Source organism: Euleptes europaea, chromosome 1 (assembly GCF_029931775.1).
Source record: "Euleptes europaea isolate rEulEur1 chromosome 1, rEulEur1.hap1, whole genome shotgun sequence".
Taxonomy (NCBI): domain Eukaryota; kingdom Metazoa; phylum Chordata; class Lepidosauria; order Squamata; family Sphaerodactylidae; genus Euleptes; species Euleptes europaea.
The window spans coordinates 133,612,997-133,631,667 of NC_079312.1; the positions used below are offsets into that span (position 1 = coordinate 133,612,997).

Here is an 18,671-nt window from a genome sequence, read left to right on the forward strand (position 1 = left end):
AAAGCATTCCTGCACGTCGCGACACAACAGTTTAAACCTCTCTCGCTGCTGAGGGAGGGAGGAAGAAGAGGAAAAAGCCAGCCGCTCCCAGCGGCGGAGCATGCGCGTGGGAGCTGATCAGGTGGAGGACTTTTGTGGACTGGGGGGGGAGAGGTGGGAAGGCTGAAGCCCGGTCGCATGGAGCCGGCTGTGTGTGTGAAGGCTTTTCTCTCTTTTCTTCCTTTTCTGTCTCTCTCTCTCCTATTCTTTCTCTCCTCTTTTTCTCTTTCTTTCTCCCCCTCTCTCTTTCTCTGTTTTTCTTTTTTTCTCTCCTTCCCTTTTCTTTCCTTCTTACCCTGCTTCCTTCCTTCCTTCCTTCCTTCTTTCCTTGCTGCCTTCCTTCTTTCCTTCTTTCTTCCCTTCCTTCCTTTTTTCTTTCTTTCCTTCCTTCCTTCTTTCCTTCTTTCCTTTTTTCCTTGCTTCCTTCCTTGCTTCCTTCCTTCCTTTCTTGCTTCTTTCCTTTCTTTCCTTCTTTCCTTCCCTGCAGATCAACCGCTGGCTGCAAGCTGCGCCCCCCTGGCACCTCGGTTACCTGGGCCCACTGCTGGCTGCCCTCCCACCTGGGAGGAGGGGGAAGACCTGGGGGAGCAGAGGCACCCTTCAAGCCTTCTCTGCATAGCCTCCCCTAGGGTTGCCAACCTCCAGGTGGTGGCTGGAGATCTCCTGCTATTACAACTGATCTCCAGCCAATAGAGATCAGTTCCCCTGGAGAAAATGGCCACTTTGGCCATTGGGCCCCATGGCTATGCAGTCTTCCTCCCCAAACCCTGCCCTCCTCAGGCTCCACCCCCAAAATCTCCCACCAGTGGTGAAGAGGACCTGGCAACCCTAGCTTCTCCCCCCCCCACCAGGAGATCTACGCCTGGTATGGCCCCCGAATGATATTATAAATATGCAAATGGCCCTTGGCAGAAAAAAGTTTCCCCGCCCCTGCTGTAGAACAATACTGTCTCCTCCTTGTCATCCCCCCTCCCCCGCGGTATGTTATCATTGAAGTGTATAAACAAGTGGCTTCAAAGATGGGAGAAGATACTGCACCCATTCCCTCAAAAATTGGCCTCTTGAGTTTCCCAGATCACCAAAGTATGAGTTTTAGTCTGTGGGATAGAAGGATCGGTCAGTTACAAAACCAAATACAGGCTGGCTGTAAATTTTCTCCACGTTTTCTGCTTCAAGAATTACTGAGGTTTCCAGACAACTGTACCTTTTTAGTCACTAGGTTACTACCCATGCCATTTTCAAACAGGACAAGCACTACCACTGAAAAAAGTGTGCAGGGATGGGGATAGAACACTGGCAAATATTATGGCATTTGCACAAAACATTCCACATACATTCATCATTAGAGAACCAGCATAAATATGGGGTACCGGGGGCAGGGGGAAACATGTAATTCCCTCTGGCTACCGAGGAGCTTTCAGAAGGACTAACAAGTAGGAAAAGGAGCAGTTCATCTGAGTGGCTGGAATGGCTAAGACCACGTTCTCTTTTTTTATTTTCTCCACGGCTGCCCAGAAGGGCTAAAACGTAGTGTCCAGGTCAGAAAATTAAGCACGTTGCCCCAAGAATTGGCTAGATCTTCCACATTCTCTGAGAGCTGATGTAGAATAGTAGTTCCATGTATAAAATGTGCATCATGAAATCCCCAGTTCAAAGCTCCTCTCTTCCATAAATTAGTTAGGTGTCCTTAGGAGGCATTACTTGTAAGGTTCAGCCCCCATCTGTGAATGATAATGTCTATCTTACAGAGCTGTGGTAAGGAGTACAGACAAAATGACCATTCGTATGGTTATATAAATGGTAAGTTTAACAATAGCACAATAACTCATCTTTACTTTCAGGTTCTTCAATGCCAGCATTGTAGGAAGTCGCAGATGGCATGTGCCCAAATGCTGCTGTCTTTTAGTATTTCAGATGAACTTGTGTGGAATTTCCTCCTCTGTGCATCTACTACAGAGTGACAATCTTGCCAGTTATTATTATTAGTATTACCATCATCATTATCATCATCATCTAAACAAACAACTTCTGAGCAAGACAGGATGGTATTATACAGTTGACTAAAAAGGGAACATTTCCCTCCCAGTCCCACACTTGGGAAAAACAGGGCTTTCTAAGTGTAAAAGTCGCAGCCACATTCCCTCCAAGATTTCTGGGAAATAAAAGGGAACAATTGTGGTACCTTTGGAATCAGCCAAGCTTTTCCGTGGTGCTCGCTCACTTGGGGATCGCTAAGAAATAAAAGAGAGAGAAGAAAGAATTAAAATCAATTATTGTTATGGCTAACACACCCATGGTCGATGCTGTTTGCTCACTGACTGGCAACATTCTTTCCGAGCATGCGTTATTATCTCTCTAGGAGTTTCCGGAAACCTGTCCAGACTCCAAAAGAATGGAAGTATGAACCATGCTCCTGCTTACACAAGCGAACCAAGGTAACAATAGTTGATCAAATGTGTTGAAGTGAAATCCTGTGATCATCTGGCTTGATTTACGACACTTGACACTTATATGACCCCACCCTTCCTCCAAGGGAACTCAGAGGCAGTTTAGTCTCACAGTAAGGGTTATGCTGCAAAGCCACACTGTGGTAAGTCATTTAATGTGCCATCCTAAACAGAGTTACACCCTTCTAAGCTCACTGCGTTCAAGGAACTTAGAAGGGTATAACTCTGTTTAGGAAGGCACAGCCAGCTTTGCTTAAGCGCTGCTGTTTGATCATGAAAAGTAAACCTCCCAGATATTCCTTTCCTACTGCCATAAACAATTCCTGTGCTTTTAAATCTGTAACTGGTCAGCAGGATTGAGTCACTTCCCCCTCTTTCCCTTCACCATCTGCCTTCTCAACAACGTCTTGCATGAAATGACAAAAATGCTGATTTTATCAAATTGCTGCTCTTTACAGGTCCTATTTGAAATTAACTCTTACAGTTAACCTAAGAGGGGTGCCAAAGGGGAGTTTCTGATTTGTAGGTTGGGCTACAGGTGCTTTGACGGAGGAAGACTAGCAGAATACAGGGATTTTTTAAAAAGTGCCTGCTTGCAATCCATGGAATCCTGTAAAAATTTCATTGCTGAAGGGGCTCAAGTGCACCCTAAATGAATGTTTGGATGAGCCTCAATCACACAGCTAAGTGCTGGATTTTTGAGAACGCTGAACATTTTGCATTTTGCATTTACCTTTGAATGACTGATAACTTGCTCTCTCTCAAAACCAGCATGGCTTTTGGATGAAGCCCTCTTCACAAACTGCTGCTAAGGCTACTCCAATCAGATCCCCTAAAATTTGGGTTGCTAACACCACCAGGAAAAGAGGAAGACCCAACAAGAGATGGATTGACTCAATCAAGGAAGCCACAGTCCTCAGTTTGCAAGATCTGAGCAAGGCTGTCAAAGATAGGACATTTTGAAGGACATTGATTCATAGGGTCGCCATGAGTCGGAAGCGACTTGACGGCCTTTAACACGCACACAACACCAGCTTGGGGGCAGTGGAGAGAGAGGAGGGGGCAGTGAGAGGAGGGAGCTCATTTGGGGATATGATTCCATACAGTGTATCCTCCAAAGTTGCTATTTTCCCTAGGAGAATTGATCTCTGTAGCCTGGAAATCAGTTGTAATTCCAAGCGCACTCCAGGCCCCACCTGGAGGATGGTAACCCTGAAACCTTTACCCTTCCCTGTTCTTTGAACCTATTCCACCTTGTATGGATTCCTGGGTGCTCTGCATGCCGGTGACATGCAGTATGGGGATCAATGATAGAAATTCCTGTCTCTGTGAACCCAATTCAGGGACAATCGCTGCTCATTAAGCCAGAGCTCACTTTCATTAGTGCCCCGGTGATATCCACACCCCCCCAACACTGTGGTTTCCCTGGAAATCACTCAGAGAGCTCCTCATTTGCAATTCAGTCTGGCAGTAATTACCACAACTGAAGGAAAAGAAATGCTGCTCCACAGCAGTTACTGCTTGCCTTCACCCTACAAAAGCACTCGATAAGAGTCGTTGTGGAGGAAACACAGAGCTCCCATCTATCCCATGGGTATTTGTCAAGAGCAGATGTCTCCCTGGGCTCTGATAGACAAAGCTTGGCAATTTGACTGTTTGTGGCCCCAGACAAGTTGACAAGACCCTTGGGACACAAACGATGGAAGGCAGCGTGATGGCAGTGCCAGGAACAATTTTATTACCAAATCATCATGTCTGCCAAGGCAAATTCAAGGGCCATTGTTGAAGGATCTCCTCAGCCAAAATTCTTGTGCATGGAGTAGAGTGTGGAAGGGAACTGTATTGTCAAGTAGTTCTAGCCAACTGTTACAGATAGGTCAGCTATTACAAGGCCCCTAAGACAGCAATCTGTGACATCCACGACAATGGAACCAGAACGGTGGATTCAGAGCTAAATGCAGGCAGCTCACACAATAAAGGCAAAGTCTCTCACATATCATTGCTTCCAATTAGAGCACTGTCTTCTCCATGCCATAGTAAAGTTGTTGGTGATTAATGGTGCTGAAGCTGTTGAAGGGGGTTTCCACTTAGGGTCCCCACTACTGCTGGCTAGTTGCCTTCCTAGAGTTTGGCATGTGCATCACACAACTTGGGACAAGGGGCTCTCTGGAGGTTCTTGAGCATCCAACATTGCAGACTTGACACACGCTATGATTTGGTCCAAGCCTTCACACACATTATGAAGCTGAGTATATCTAAGGGTTGGCTTTCCTTTTCATATGAGTGCATTTCATTCTGAATTTTATATCACCGAGGACTCTCACTGGACCCTCAAAGTGGTTAATCCACATAAAGAGGAACTGTACTGTGATCCAGACATAAGAACATAAGAAAAGCCATGTTGGATCAGACCAAGGTCCATCAAGTCCAGCAGTCTGTTCACACAGTGGCCAACCAGGTGCCTCTAGGAAGCTCCCAAACAAGACGAAGGCAGCAGCATTATCCTGCCTGTGTTCCACAGCACCTAATATATTGGCATGCTCCTCTGATACTGGACAGAATAGGTATGAAGCATGACTAGTATCCATTTTGACTAGTAGCCATGGATAGCCCTATCCTCCATGAACATGTCCAGTCCCCTCTTAAAGCCTTCCAAGTTGGCAGCCATCACCACATCCTGGGGCAGGGTCATCACCACATCATCATCGTCACAGAACCTTTATTAGGCATTTGATGTGACCCAGAAAAAAAGATAAGTTGGACAAGTCTTAAAGAAGAAAGCCCTCAAACCTACCTCAAAAGCCATTTCATTATCTGTAATAGACATATATTGAACACATACGTCATAGGCCAAAAGTCTCCCAAGGAGGAACCCATCAGACTCATGCTCTGGTCAACAAATGATGCACAAAACTGGGGAAGGGGTGAGCCACTCTATTTTTAGACTTCTGGCAAGACCCCCACCCCATTCACAGCCATTACACATGCCTCTGTGACTGGGCTGGCAACTAGTGATATCCCTCGGGGATTTCACTGGAGGGGCCTGTTACTTGTCTCTAGAATCTCAGGCCCTAAAGAAAGGCTGTGATCATAAACATACAAGCTTGCTCCCATTCTTTTGACATAAATGGGTTCAGGATACACCGGGTTTGTCCAAGGCCATAGGGAGACATCTATGACAGAGCCAAGAACTGAGTTTATTACTCTAAGATTCCTTAAACATTCACTTGAAAAATTTGGGCAACACCAGAGGTTTTTCAGGTGGGCTCATTTATTTTATTTTAATTATTTCTACCTTGCCTTTCTATTCCAACTAGACACTCAAGGAAAGTTGCAAATCCTGTGTAACAATTAAAAACATCATAAGACTATCTACCTGTATGCTTATCTTAAGGCTATAATCACCGGTGTGTGAGCAGGGATTTATAGAGACCCAAAGACCTATGTTGGGAGCTCCAGAGACCAGACCAAACAGCACCCCTACCCATTACCCTTTCAACTACTCCTGCTAGGTCCCACCTTCTGTCCCCTTCCTTTTATTATTCCTAAATTAATTTTGCTGTTTAATGAAATTCATGAGCTCAGTTTAAATGGCCATATAATCAGCTCCCACCCACCTCTTCCCTATTTTTTGTCCCTCTCCATACACAAGCAACAGTCGAAGAGTTCCTTTATGGGCCATTAAAAGCTTAATGTTTAATTTATCAGTACATTCTCAGGTGGGTGGTTGGCTGGTCACAAAGTCAACACTTTGTAATTAAATGAGGAGAGCTTTTGCACAGAAATGAGGCCATGTTTTCATCAGCTGATCAGGGAACCACTGTGGTGAGGCCTTGGCTCAGACAACATGGGCAAACATTGCTCTTCTCGCTAGTTGCACGTGATCTGCAAGGAAGGAAACTGACAAAGGAAAAAGTACCCACCCAGCACCCGAATACAGCAATAGCCCTTGCCTGCCATTTCTGAGGGCAGTCATAAAAATATCAGAAGAGCCCTGCTGGTTCAGACCAGTGGTCCAGCATCCTGTTCCACACAGTGGCCAACAAGTTACTTTGGAGGGCCAACAACAGGGCACAGAGGCTGAGGCCTTCCCCAGATATTGCCTCCTGGCCTGTGAATGTGGAGGTTCCCTTTAGTCACCATGGCTTGTAGCCCCTGATAGACCTATCCTCCATGAATCTGTCTGAAACTTTCCTACTTAAGGTGATTCAGCAATAGAATTATTCTCTGTGTGGGATGCACCTGCCAAACTCACCCCAAGCTCCTTTTCTCTGCTACAGTTCTTGTTGCTGTGGCGAATTCCACTCCAGATATCTGTTCTCTGGTATCTCTTATTGCAAAAGCATAACTTCTTTAAATAGCCCCTTATTTCAGAGCCCAGGTGCCGTACCACTGTGGCTCTTGTTCTAGAAACGTATAGAGTCAGGTCACACTGGTGGTCTCTGTTTTACTGGCTGGTTTAGGCTGTGGCATTAAAGCTTCTAAACAAGTAGTCATATAATAGGGGAGATACGTTGGTAGAAATATAAGTAATAAAAGAAGGGAGTGAACCGTTAAGGATTGTCTTATTTTCACACTACCAGTTTGAGTGATGTAACCTTGCTTCTGAGAGTGCCAGGCTGGTTAAAGAAATAAAATCTCTATGATTTGGTTGTGATAGAACAAGCCCACAATATGGGCTCAGGCTTGCTTGAGAGAGGCAAGTAGGCCTATACTGTACCAACTACCTGACCAAGTTCTCAGTCCAGCAGAAACACAAAATGGCAAGTGAGGAAGTGAGGTTGCCACTATAATTGTCTGCCTTGTATGGGGAATCAGTGATTACGTGTGTACCTGATGCTGGGATCCAGAGACAGACCAGGAGTTTTGTTTTTTCACCACCAACCAGTTGCTGAGTGGTTTTCCTAGCTGCACCAGTAAGGACAGTCTCTAACTTGGTGGTGTAGATCCATCTGGGATTATGCTTCTTAAGGAATTCAACACTCATGCTGAGATTTTCTTGTCTGGTAGCATCTCATGAGCTTCATGGAGCTGTCCCTGGTCATTGTGAGTCCCACATTGTGGGCCCCACATCACAAGCTGGATTTACTAGTTTCAGCTGGACAGACTTCTGACAGCCTGGTGACAGGAAACCCTGAAATGAGATCTTTGGCATGGTTGGGCCATTACCTGGGCCATCATGGTATGGTTGGTGTTAGCTGGCACAAGTAAGTAAAATGGCCCACACTTGAGGCGTATGGAACCTAATGGGTTTTGGAATGCTCTGAAGAGACCTGGAGGATACATTGGAGATGGTGAAGAAGAAGAGTTGGTTTTTATATGCTGATTTAAGGAAGAATCAAACCGGCTTACATTCAGCTTCTCGTCCCCTCCCCACAACTGACACCCTGTGAGGTAGGTGGGGCTGAGAGAGCTCTAAGAGAGCTTTGACTAGCCCAAGGTCACCTAGCTGGTTTCATGTGTAGGAGTGGGGAAACCAACTTTTCTCACCAGATGAGTGTCCACTGCTCATGTGGAGGAATGGAGAATCAAACCCGGTTCTCCAGATCAGAGCCCACCGCTCTTTAAGAGCATCCACCACTGTTGATGTTCTGGTGGATGGGAATGCTGCCCAGGACACTTCAGTTAACTAAGCATCCAGCAGCAGCTCTCTTAATTCTAAACCAGCCTTTATAGGCTGTGGTAGCATGACTATTCAACAGGCAAAACTGAATCTAGATAAGACACAAGTAATGCTGGTAGATAATCCTAGTACTCTGGATTCCTTTCTGTGGTAGGTTGGATAGTAATTTCTTTTTCTTTCCAGTTTGGGAGCCTAGAAATTCTCTTTGATCATGCTTTACTCCTGGATAAGCAGGTGTCAAAAATGAGTGGTTGTTTTTATCAATCATTTATTACACAAGTTGCATCCTTTTCTAGAGAAGAGGGATCTTGCCATACTTATCTACATATCTGTAATCTTTTCTAATGTGCTTTATGTTGGGCTGCTCAGAAGCTCCAGTTCACACAGAATGCTGAGGCCTCCTTTTTCATAGATGTTGGGAAATGGGGACATATCAACTCTATTATGTAGCAACTATACCTGCAATAAGTTAGCTTCCTGGCCCAATTCAAATGGTTCTTATCTTGAAAGCCCTCTATGTGACAGAACTTATCATCAAAGATGAACTCTCTGTTATGTTACCTCAAACACTGCTGTGGAGTGAATCTTAAATAGTCTATGCACCTACACTGCATAAGACAAAGAGTATCTGTAGAAAAGAGCAGGGCCTTCATTGTGCTTGTTCCAAGGCTGTAGAATGACCTCTCTGAAGATAGCCACAATTGATTGGTCTTGCAGCTTTTCAGAGAGTACACAAAACCTTTCTCTTCCAAAAAACCCGAGTCTGCTGTGGACAGTATGTTCTTGTATTGCAATTGTTGTTGATTGCGTTGCATTTATAGACTAAATTGTTTTTAGCTGTTTTTTTAAATTGTTTTTAGCTTGTTCACTTTTTTGTTTTATTGTTTATTTTCTATTGAAGCTGCTTTGAGCCGTGGAAAAGCAAAGTGCAAATAATTTAAGCAAAATAAATGCTAAATATAAGCAAGGATGCTCCAGAATAAAAGGTCATAACGATTGGTTATGTCATGGAACACAGAATCATGTCTAAACTACCATAGTAGATTATTTCTTTGTGTCTCAGACAGTATTAGAACCCAGGGTTGCTCAATGAAATTGATCACAAGTAGATTCGGAAGAGACAAAAGAAAACACCTGAAGTCTCCAGAGAGGTAGCATATACATTTTCTAAATGAATAATAAATAATACTTTGCCACAGAATGCATTATTAATTTATGGAACTCACTGTAAAAATGTGTAACCACAGCCCCTGGCCAATGTGGACCTAGGAGACCCACATTCTAATCTCACTTGACCTTGAAACTTCCTGGGTGACTTGCAGTCCTTTTCTTTCAGTCTAATCTACTTAGCAGGATTGTTGTGAGGATAAAATGGGGAAGAAGAAAAAACATGTATACCACCCTGAGCTCCCTGAAATAACAGAGGGGATAAAAATGTGATATGTAAGAGGACATTTCATATGAATAGCTATTAGCTATGATAGCTAAATGGAACATCCATGTTAAAAGGCAGCAGGTCTGCAGACACCAGCTGCTCAGCAAACAACACAGAAAGGCTGTTGCCTTCATGGCCTGCTTTTGGGTTTCCCAGACGTGTCTGGAAACAGGATGCTGGACTCTCATGGATTGACAGACTGGTATAGTAGGGCTCTTGTTTTTCGAGTGTGTCCATGTGCAGGAATGTGTCCATGTGCTGGATGCCAATTATTTTAAAAAAGCAAGGATAATACAAATATCCAAAATGCCATCATCCATCTTGCCCTAATACTTTGCATTATAGGGGCAACTGGCAAGATATATGAGGGAAACTAATCAGTTTCAAGGGAACACCTTCTTTCTTCACATCATAGGCTTATATTCCAGTACATTCCAGGAGAAAGACTGCTTCAGAAAAACTCTGTCCCTCCTTCCTGGCACTTCAGGTGGAGAAGAGAATTCATAAGAGAAGGTGCGCACACTCAGAGCCCCCCTTTCCTATTAAAAGGTACTCTATATATTAAGGCAAGACTAAATTGCCTCAGAAAGCTATAGCAAAACACTGAATTAAAAGCAGGCTTAGCCCCAGTAGTTCGTTTAGCCCAAAATCTAAGTTCCTCCATGCCTGTTCACATCATCAGGCTTGTTTTCTTTTATTCACCCAGAAAGAGTGTCTGCAAGCGGGACAAGCCAAGAAACTGACAGGGATAAACCATCTATCCTAAGGCATGACCCGAAGCTCACGCCAGGATGGGGCTGCCCAGAAAAATGCCCTTGCAGACTTTGACAGACATTTCCTCTGTCCTTGGGTACTTTCCCCCGAGTGGGCAGACTTCTGTCATTGTTGCAGGCAATCCAGGAAATGGCTGGCAGAGGGAACCAGGCAAAACTGCTGCGTCCATCCCTGGCAGCAGCTGCTCCCTGACACACAAGGCGACTGGGACTTGCTCCCAAATAGAATATAATTGCCCTGCCCAAATAAGGCCACAGTCTCCCTTTCAAAGGTAATCTCTTGTTCCCATTGCCCACCCCACCCCTCCTGACATGGATCCACTTCAATTATAAAGCTAAATAACAAGCAGGAAATATTAGGAATTTTTTTTTAAAGAAAAGGTGTGGGGGAAGGAAAAAACCACACACAAAGCAAGTTTGCTGGGGCTGGCTGTTGGCTCGTCGAGCTGGGGAACAGAGCAGTGATGGCACTGTGCCGCTCACTAAAAGCATGAGTGTCACTAAATCAATAATTCATTTACTTTAATGAGATAAGTACTTTGAAAACTAATTGCAAACCTGCTCCATTTACTCCAACCCCAGTTATGGGCCTTAATGTAAATCGCACAAGCGCCGCTGGAGGAAAGAGCTGGGGGAATCATGTGTCATCTTTCTCCACTCTTCTAAGAAAGAGAAATATCTGTCGCACACAGGAGAGCGCCTCTAAGTAACCGCTTCAATCAATCCAGGCATCCGCGAGAGCCCCCACCCACCCCAAAGCAACATCCACACCTCAGAGAAGTATTGCGGTGGCTGAGAAAAAGTGAGATCCCAGAAGGAATACGGTCTAAGGTCAGGAGAAGAGATCTACATCCACTCCAGGGATTGAATGATGCTCAAAGGAGTACTGCATCGCATTTGAGCGCAGCAAGGCAGGCACTTGAGTAGACAGTGGGTTGTGTGGTGCTGCTTCAAGTTAACGTTCACTGCCACACTTTGATAACAAAGCGCTACACAACAGGCATGGCATATGACGGTGCAAGAGATGCTGGAGAGCTGTCCCAGTGAGAAAACCGGCACCACAGTGGTGCCCTCTGGTATCTCCCCTGCAGTCATGAGCTCCAGTAACTCACAAGGGTCTATTCACAGCATCTTCTCTGCTCTCAGCAGCTGTGGTTTCAACAACTTCCAGGTATACACAGTGGCGATGTGCATGGTACTGCCACATGCTGAATTCACACAGCAGCTTTTAATATCCTTTCACAGCAACCCACCAAAAAGCTAGTCTAGGCTAAACTGTGAGGCAGTGGCGTGCACAGGTCTGCCTGCTCGCAAGTTGATGTGTCTGGAAATCACCACAGAATTGCTAAAAGAAACATACTCAGAGAAAGGGGGGAGGGGAATCCCACAACACTTGCTACCAGTAGTGGCTGGGCGCGTTATACAGCTAAGCATTACAGATGCAGAGATGCAATGAACACCCTCAATGCTAGTAGCTTGGCGAGATAAAAGTCTGGCAAGTTCTAGCAGTGGACAATTTATTAGTTTCTTGTTAAAGAGCCTAATAAATTTCATAGTGCCTGCATGCCATTTTTAGAATTTGAAAGGAAAAAAAAATGAATGGATGATGTAGCAAAAAGGTTAGCCAGACAGAAATGGTTTTATTTAATAAAAGATCATGGTCAGGGTGAATATGTGCTTTAGTTTGTATTATAATTTTTAAATTTTGCATATTACATTAATTATAGCTGAGGTCCTCCAAGAATTCTGTTGGCAAGAACATCGTTTTGATCTAATGAGAACTTCCTGGTGGACTGTGTTGTAGCTTTGCAATAAAAAGACGAAATTAAAAAACACGCACATAAGAACTGGTTAAACAGATCTGGGATGTTTAAAAAGAAACATATTACAATATTACGTATTGGAGTAATATTTTGCATGCTCAGTGTTTCCCAAGCACGTGAACCCCGCTCCTGTATACAGATGCCCAGTATACTATGGAATCATAGGAGGAAGCTGGATGTCCATGTTTCAAATCTTATTGGAGCCATATTCTCACTGGGTTACTTTAGACAAGCCATTCTTTTCCCTCAACCTCTATTCCTTTTCTGTCATTTAGGGGCAGTAGCAGTAACCTCTCATAGGGTTGCTTAGAGATGATGTACCAGAAGCATTTGGAACGGACAAAACATGCTACATAAATTCTAAAGGTACAACCCAACCCCCTTCCCTGTCCGTAGCTTGCAAGAGAACTGAGTATGATCAATAACAAACAACAGGGAGGGCATTCATGGGGAATTATCACTGTTTCCAATAATGGTTCTATCAAGACCAGGCTATTGAACACTGCATGTGGCATCTGTATGTGTGTTACCAGAAATGACCACTTGTGTAGTGTGGGTAGACCTCAATGAGACACCTCCTCTTTCTTGATGGCTCTCTTGGCATCTCCCTCATCCATGAAATTGCACATTATATGAAAATGGTTCCAAAGAGGAGAGAAAGCAATTGCTTGCTCTGAGCATCATGGGCTTGAAAGTTGCAGTTTCTAGGTGAAATCATAGGAAACACTTCCAGACCATGGGGGCAGCTATGAAGGGGAAAAAAGATTTCAGTGCATTTTATAGAATCTCAATCCTGTTTTAAATTTAACCAGGAAAGAAGAAACCTTGACACGCACACCCACCCCTTGATTTTGAAGTGCTGGTTCACACATGCATGTACATTCAATGGATCTGAACTTCTTCCAGGTATCGTGAATCGATGCTTTAGTGGAAACAGGGCAATACCAAAGTTCTAACTGTGGTCATTTTTGATGGTTCATTCTCATGCACAAGTCACAGTCAATATATGAACCAGCCCTTGGATAATGCTTTTCACAGTTACAGAGAACCGATAAGTAACTGGAAGATTAACAAAGAAGATATATTTAAAGAACCTTAATTATAAACAAGATGGCGCCACAGTAGGAGCTGAGAGCTCCTACCGTCCCGTTGGTAGGCTTTCTCCTTCAGGGCTCTACCCATACCAGAGATTTCCGGCACTGAATGTGTGGGCCTGGTGTGGGAAGCTGAGGAGAGCTTACCTACCTGGCTGGTATAACGACCACCCAATGCACTGGCAGATACCCTGTCAAGCTTGCTAGAGGTGGTGGCTGGCTGGGCCTTGGAGTTTCCCAGGCTAATAGTACTGGGGGACTTCAACGTCCAAGCTGATGCTGCCCCTTCATTGCAAACCTTGCACTTGGTGTCATCCATGGCAGCACTACGGCTCTCCCCATATGTTTCGGGTCCCACACATCAAGCAGGCCAAACACTGGATTTGATCTTTGGGTCTGGGCTAGATATGGGTCTGATCCCGAATGAGGAAGTTCCATGGTCAGACCTCTTTGTCCTGAAGGCCTGGGTTGACTTCCCACCCCCACCCCATTTGAGGCTCATGGATCTGATTGGATTCCAGAGGGCTCTATGAGATCCTATTCCCTCTGGCGATTCTCTATATGCGCTGGTGGAGGACTGGCACTGCCAACTCTCCAAGGCCATCGATGAAATCACACCCTGACGCCCTCTTTGCCCCTGTCGAATCCTGAGCTCCGTGGCTCCAGCCTGGTGGAACTGCCTTCCTAATGAGATCAGGGCCCTGAGGGACCTTAAAGAATTCCACAGGGCCTGTAAAACAGAGCTATTCCGCCATGCCTGTAATTGAGGGCAGCCGGTTTTCCATCAGTGCAGGCCTCCCTCCCCCCCCTCTTTTTCTTCTGTTTGCTACCAACTAATGCATGGGGGCCCTGACTGCTTATTAGGCCCTTCAGTGGTCTCTGTGATCCAATAATGAGTGCCACTGGTTTGTCTTAATGCATGTTTATTTAAATTGGTTTTATTATTCCAATGTTTATAATTTTAATGTCCATGGGGCTGTTTAATTGTTTTGTTTTCCATATTGTGATTTTAGTGTATTTATATATCGTGTTGTTAGCCACCCTGAGCCTGACCTCAGCTGGGGAGCAAGGGCGGGATACAAATCAAAACAAACAAACTAATAAACAGGTGCATGTGTACCTCAGCATGAGTATTAACCATTTTGAATTGCCACTATTGGCCCCAAAGAGCCTCAGCAAAAGACCTGGTGAGGTGCCAAGCTGACAGGCTTATTATTGTAAGGCATTGCAAAGAGAAACAAAAATTTGTGTTTGGAAACAAAATTCAGCACAAGAGTCACCAGGCAGGTTTTAAGAGTAGTGACATTTCTTTCTGAAGCCAGAATCTTTACTCCCAGCCTTGCTCTTATCTGGCTATTGTAACTTGGACCCTAGGCTCTCTGACTAGTAAACAGATCCCACTTGCAATGCTATTCTTCTGCTTCAGTTCCCTCAGATCAATGAGTGAGTGCACACTGAACTCTTTGGGATCTGTCAGAAATACTAAGAATTCTTAGCAGAGTGACAGCATCTAGAAGCAGGCACCCCTTTAAACAAAACAGTACTTGGAGATAATAGTGGTAAAAACAAGCAAGACATTGAATAAAAAAGCAAGAAAGAACAGTTTAGATGCGATAAGAGAGACGCAATACTGGCAAAAGGGGGAAAATGTGAAATGCAAACTTAGTCTATCTGCAATGCCTGAAGTCCTCACCAGTTCCCAGATTTCCAAAATGGACCGTCTTGACGTGTTCTTCTCTATTTAAAAAACCAGGCAAACAGAGATACCTCCTGGGGTCCAGCATCACAGAGTAAAATTATTTTGCCGCTTGGATAAACGGGCCATGTACAGCGGGACAGAGAGGGAGAAGTCCATAACTCACTTCACTAGTTCAAGGCCTTTACAATGTACATGTGGGGAGCAATAAGAGGCTCGGGCTTGTTTGCTTCAGCCAAGCCCCGCTTTTAGTGGTCCATGTTTCAGACGAGTCTCTTTCCCTAGATATAAACCTGGCACACCCAACTCCTGTCAGGCACTGATCACACATTCAGAGCCTACTCAATTGTTAGGATAGGCTAGATTGCCAGGTGATATTCATTTGACAGGCGGGATAGAGATTCGATGAGCCCAGAGCTGGGGGGAAACCTGATGTACTGCCCAGATTCTGACACTGACGCCAAAGCTTCTTTCTGACTGGAGTCTTAATGAGAAGAGAAACTCCATATAGGCCCTGTTCAGCAGCTGAGATGGAAAAATCTCATCCTAGCCACTCACCTTACCTTACCTCCCCTGTCTGAGGCCTCTTTCCATTACTTCTGGTGAACACTGGAAAAGAACCAGGCCTGTTTAAGGCTCATAAATGTGAAAGTGTTTATGATTCAGCTCAGAATACTGGATTCTCATGCTGGAGTGATTTGTATTTGTAGAAATGAGGCACGGATAAGTTTGTGATGGAAGTGAAAACAAGAGGGTAAAAAAGAATCTAAGAATGGTGGAGATGACTGGCATGTCATGGCAAAGGGGGCCTGCAAGAGAAACTACAATAGGGACACTGGGAATTGGCTGGTGAATAGAGCAAAGCTAAGTTTCTTGAATGCTCTGGGCAACGATTCAGCTGAACTCAGCCTCCATTAGACTTCCAGGTGTGCACACATACTCAATATTTCAGCAGCACATCTCTACCAGTACTGAACCTGGAGTGGCCAGGATATTGTTCACAAGTCCCTCTGAGCAAATGTATATGACATGTAAAATTCCCAGAAACAGGAAAAAGCACAGCTCTAGCAATGAGTTGCTGGCTATTCTGCAAGCAGATGCTCCATAGATGTCTTTGCTACAGCACCTGTCTTTGGCAAGGGAGGGGGAGAGGAAATCAATGAGTAACAAGTCAGTTAATCACATGGGGCACTGGCAGGGGATGGGGACTGGGGTAAATTGATTAGGATCCTCAATAAGGTCGGCATGGCTATCTCCTGTGAGGGCAGGGCCCCTTCATCATCACTTTATCTACAAGAGGAGTTGATGGGTGATTTTAGCGCTCTTTGCAATGACTGCAGTGAAGGAACAAAAGCTCTGCTGCAAGCTGCGCAAAAGTGAGCGGAAATCTCTGTTCCCCCAATTGATTCTTTACAGTGGACCCTCACTCAAACCTCTAGCTTCTCAATGGTGAAGTCCTAAGCAGAGTTATATTCTTATAAAGCAACTGGCTTCCAAGGACACAATTCTACTTTGGAGGATTCCACTTGGATTTGGAGGGGGGAAATTGATGTCTTTCCAAAAGTGCATTTCTGCACATATGAATATGCTACGTTACATAGCAAATGGTAAGGATGTCTGTTTGCATGGCTGTTTTGTGAGATTGATTTGACCTGGGTGTGCTCCACAAGTAGAGATTGTATCAGCGTTATCGTTTCTTGTATTGTAGAGCCTGGATTGAGAATTTCAGGACATTCACCAACACCTCCCCAGGCTGGAGTTTATTTGTGTTTGCAAGATCTGGCTATATGTATTCACTCTGCAATACACAAAAGTATTTTGGACTAATGTTGCAAAGCTGCACCACAGAACACTTGAGTCATAACATTTTAAAGCTCATAGACTTGTGAGTCTGATGCTGGTAAAAAAGTCCTGAAAACTGCCGAGAAGGCAAAAGTGATTAGGAAAAATGATATTAAGGAATGTGTATTTTAAAAAATGGGCAGATTATAAAAATGTAAGACACAAGGCAGCCAACAAGGGCCTTTTTTACATTACTATCTCTGGGGAGCCCAGAGGAAAACTCAAACCAAAATTCCCAGTAATTTTCTCTGCAGGTGAGGCAAGATCCATTCCAGAATGGCTGACCAGGGTTGTCAAGGAAGAAGGCTTTTAGAATTGCTACATAATGTTTAACATGCGAACGATACCGTCTCAAAGGGATCTGCATGTGCAAAATGAGAGGCTATTATTTCTGAGCTGATTTGTGTACATTCTATGCAAAACAAAAACACAAACACAAACCAGAAAATCAGAATCTAAATTAGATGAAATTATGCAAATTAAGAATATTTACATGTAATTAGCTTTTCATACTTCCTCCATAGGCACTAGCTAAGATACTGAAGCAATGGCGCCACTATGTGTGTGTGTGTGTAAAGTGCCTTCAAGTCGCAGCCGACTTATGGCGACCCCTTTTTTGGGGTTTTCATGGCAAGAGACTACAGAGGTGGTTTGCCAGTGCCTTCCTCTGCACAGCAACCCTGGTATTCCTTGGTGGTCTCCCATCCAAATACTAACCAGGGCCGACCATGCTTAGCTTCTGAGATCTGACGAGATCAGGCTAGCCTGGCCCATCCAGGTCAGGGCGCAGCCACTATACACCTCCTACAATCTCAAATACACGATCTGTCTTGATTATAGTTGGCCGCTGCCTACTACAGCTTAAGCTGTCTACAAGTGCAGCAAAAAAAAAAAAAAAGGAACTGGGTGCTAAATCAAATATCCTGTGAATCTCAGGTTTTATTTATTTTTAGACATAAGTGTCTCGTCCTTATGGCTGTGAACACAGATTTTCTTGAAAGTGTTTACATAGTGAAATCAGAGAAGCACATGGATATGATTTCCATGGCTCAGGGCAGATTTTTACTTCTCAGAAGGTCCTTGCTCTTACTTCCACTAGTCATGGTCAGAATACGTTGGGGCAATGTTGCATAATTTATATAAATTGTAGAACTCTACTAACTTTAGAATGTTGGCAATACCCACTGATTTCTGAACTTTATGAATGAAGGGTTCAAGGCCGCAGGAGTAAGAACAGTGATAAAATAACTGTTTTCTTTTGAAATGGAAAGTAACATTTTATAATCTGGGGTGACAAGGATAATTTTTTATCATATGTAAACATACATGTTGTTAAAACCATGAGAACCTCCTCTGTCTGCATCATGATATTCCTAGCAGCAAAGGAAAGAGCAGGGAAACCAGAATAAAAAAGGAATCTGGGATTTAGGGCTTCGTTACAAGAATCAGCCTGGTACAGGCAGACTGCCCAGGTTTTACTGCTCAGAGTCTGGTTTGCCAGTAACATATACATGCAGCAGAGAGGACTAAGTAATCTGTGACGGAGATGGATCTTAATCCCAGTCACTGCCTACCAATCACTTATATGCACTTGCTGGAAAGAGGCCAGCAAAACCAAAGGGAGGTATGAATACAAATAGGCTCCATTCAGACATCACGAGCAAACCAGAGTTCAGCTATGACAAGAACTCTGGTTTATTTTTGGGCCAACCATATGTGTCCATTCCCCCTCCCATGGGAGGATCCAACCTCCAAATTCAGACACTGTTAACAAATTGGGGCTACAAGACAATAACTCAAATGTGTTGCAACATTCAAATGCAGAAACTGTAATAAATTGTGGTTAGACTTCTTATTTCAGGAAGTCTTCAATCTCAGCCATATGCACAAAGGGGCTGA

At 44.2% G+C, this 18,671-nt stretch overlaps 1 protein-coding gene across 4 annotated transcripts in view; it reads right to left on the reverse strand.

The window, feature by feature from the left end:
- Positions 1-18,671, reverse strand: part of RBFOX3 (RNA binding fox-1 homolog 3) — a 254,120-nt gene that overhangs the window by 100,579 nt on the left and 134,870 nt on the right. Inside the window, exons 1-2 of one of the 4 annotated variants that reach the window (XM_056864604.1) lie at positions 12,034-12,050; positions 2,222-2,270 (exon numbers count right to left, since the gene is read on the reverse strand). The exons of 2 other annotated variants lie outside the window; for them this stretch is intronic. The gene's annotated coding sequence lies outside the window, so the exon portion shown is untranslated. Of the gene's footprint in view, positions 1-2,221; positions 2,271-12,033; positions 12,051-18,671 lie in introns of those variants that run through there. One more of the 4 variants, XM_056864596.1, reaches the window with a different exon arrangement.